This window comes from Phalangium opilio, unplaced genomic scaffold, assembly GCF_054372755.1.
Source record: "Phalangium opilio isolate 3A_F unplaced genomic scaffold, DU_Popi_V2 ptg000087l_1, whole genome shotgun sequence".
NCBI classification, from domain to species: domain Eukaryota; kingdom Metazoa; phylum Arthropoda; class Arachnida; order Opiliones; family Phalangiidae; genus Phalangium; species Phalangium opilio.
Genome location: NW_028324192.1, coordinates 4,680,977 through 4,683,757, shown reverse-complemented (window position 1 = coordinate 4,683,757; position 2,781 = coordinate 4,680,977). Strand labels below are relative to the sequence as shown.

Below are 2,781 nucleotides of genomic sequence, written 5' to 3'. Positions count from 1 at the left end.
CAGCTTAATTCCCTATAAAACACTCATTAAAAGTGATTTCATCTCGATTGAACAATAAATAAAAATATACCTCGATTTTTAATAACATTTTCAAAATCGACGTTTCACGGCCAAAGAAGCATATTTTGAGTATTTCTTCACTATTTTCAAATATAACCACTGAAACCATTATTTTTATACTTTTTGCTTTAATTCAAGCAATGTAACGATATTCATTCAAAAAACTGTTAAAATTCAATTTTCAATAAGAAATCGTATTCACGGATTTTGTGTCTTGAAGAAGAAAAACCTACGATTTTTTCGGTACTTTTTTGAATGAATTTTTTTCTGGAGAAATTTTTGACCGAATTCAGCTTAATTCCCTATAAAACACTCATTAAAAGTGATTTCATCTCGATTGAACAATAAATAAAAATGTACCTCGATTTTTAATAACATTTTCAAAATCGACGTTTCTCGGCCAAAGAAGCATATTTTGAGTATTTCTTCACTATTTTCAAAAATAACCACTGAAACCGTTATTTTTATACTTTTTGCTTTAATTCAAGCAAATGTAACGATATTCATTCAACAAACTGTTAAAATTCAATTTTAAATAAGAAATCGTTGTCACGGATTTTGTATCTTGAAGAAAAAAAACATGCGATTTTTTCGGTACTTTTTTGAATGCATTTTTTTCTGGAGAAATTTTTGACCGAATTCAGCTTAATTCCCTATAAAACACTCAATAAAAGTGATTTCATCTCGATTGAACAATAAATAAAAATGTACCTCGATTTTTAATAACATTTTCAAAATCGACGTAACTCGGCCTAAGAAAAACATTTTGAGTATTTGTTCACTGTTTTCAAATATAACCACTCAAACCATTATTTTTGTAATTTTTGCGTTAATTCAAGCAAATGTAACGATATTCATTCAACAAACTGTTAAAATTCAATTTTAAATAAGAAATCGTTGTCACGCATTTTGTATCTTGAAGAAAAAAACATGCGATTTTTTCGGTACACTTTTGAATGCATTTTTTTCTGGAGAAATGTTTGACCGAATTCAGCTTAATTCCCTATAAAACACTCATTGAAAGTGATTTGAAGGTTCGAGCCCACCCGGGAGAGGTGTTGTGGGGTCTCATATGTAGCGTAAAAAGTCAAAACTTATCCACAATACGTGACAATCATTTAATTTCTGAGCTTCCGTGGCTCAATGGATAGCGCGTTCGGCTGTTAACCAATAGGTTGGTGGTTCGAGCTCATCCGGGAGCGGTGTTGTGAGGTCTCAGATGTGACGTAGAAAGCCAAAGTTTTTCCACAATACCTGACGACCATTTAATTTTTGGGCTTCCGTGGCTCAATGGTTAGCGCGTTCGGCTGTTAACCAATAGGTTGGTGGTTCGAGCCCATCCGGGAGCGGTGTTGTGTGATCTCAAATGTAACGTAGAAAGCCAAAGTTTTTGCACAATAAATGACGACCATTTAATTTTTGGGCTTCCGTGGCGCAATGGTTAGCGCGTTCGGCTGCTAACCAATAGGTTGGTGGTTCGACCCCATCCGGGAGCGGTGTTGTGAGGTCTCAGATTTGACGTAAAAAATCAAGGTTTTTACACAATACCTGACGAGCATTTAACTTATGGGCTTCCGTGGCGCAATGGTTAGCGCGTTCGGCTGTTAACCAATAGGTTGGTGGTTCGAGCCCATCCGGGAGCGGTGTTGTGAGGTCTCTGATGTGACGTAAAAAGTCAAGGTTTTTACGCAAAACCTGACGAGCATTTAATTTTTGGGCTTCCGTGGCGCAATGGTTAGCGCGTTCTGCTGTTGACCCATAGGTTGGTGGTTCGAGCCCACCCGGGAGCGGTGTTGTGGGATCTCAAATGTAACGTAGAAAGCCAAAGTTTTTCCACAATACCTGACGACCATTTAATTTCTGAGCTTCCGTGGCTCAATGGTTAGCGCGTTCAGCTGTTAATCGAAAGGTTGGTGGTTGTGGGGTCTCAAATGTAACGTAGAAAGCCAAAGTTTTTCCACAATACCTGACAACCATTTAATTTCTGAGCTTCCGTGGCTCAATGGTTAGCGCGTTCGGCTGTTAGCCAATAGGTTGGTGCTTCAAGCATACCCGGGAGCGGTGTTGTGGGATCTCGAATGTAACGTAGAAAGCCAAAGTTTTTCCACAATACCTGACGACCATTTAATTTTTGGGCTTCCGTGGCGCAATGGTTAGCGCGTTCGGCTGTTAACCGAAAGGTTGGTGGTTCAAGCCCATCCGGGAGCGGTGTTGTGACGTCTCAGATGTTACGTAAAAAGTCAAGGTTTTTCCACAATACCTGACGACCATTTAATTTTTGGGCTTCCGTGGCTCAATAGTTAGCGCGTTCGGCTGTTAACCAATGGGTTGGTGGTTCGAGGCCACCCGGGAGCGGTGTTGTGGGATCTCACATGTAACGTAGAAAGCCAAAGTTTTTCCACAATACCTGACGACCATTTAATTTTTGGGCTTCCGTGGCGCAATGGCTAGCGCGTTCGGCTGGTAACCGAAAGGTTGGTGGTTCAAGCCCACCCGGGAGCGGTGTTGTGGGATCACGAATGTAACGTAGAAAGCCAAAGTTTTTCCAGAATACCTGACGACCATTTAATTTTTGGGCTTCCGTGGCGCAATAATTAGCGCGTTCAGCTGTTAATCGAAAGGTTGGTGGTTCGAGCCCACCCGAGAGAGGTGTTGTGGGGTCTCAGATGTAGCGTAAAAAGTCAAAACTTTTCCACAATACGTGACAACCATTTAATTTCT

The 2,781-nt window shown here is 40.1% G+C and overlaps 2 non-coding genes across 2 annotated transcripts; both read left to right on the top strand.

Annotated features, from left to right (window-relative positions):
* The first annotated feature begins 1,483 nt into the window (after nucleotides 1-1,483).
* TRNAS-GCU (transfer RNA serine (anticodon GCU)) lies at nucleotides 1,484-1,556 on the top strand. Its single transcript has one exon. It is a non-coding gene; the product is annotated as a tRNA-Ser (tRNA).
* Nucleotides 1,557-2,489: 933 nt separating this feature from the next.
* On the top strand, nucleotides 2,490-2,562 carry TRNAT-GGU (transfer RNA threonine (anticodon GGU)). Its single transcript has one exon. It is a non-coding gene; the product is annotated as a tRNA-Thr (tRNA).
* The last annotated feature ends 219 nt before the right edge of the window (nucleotides 2,563-2,781 follow it).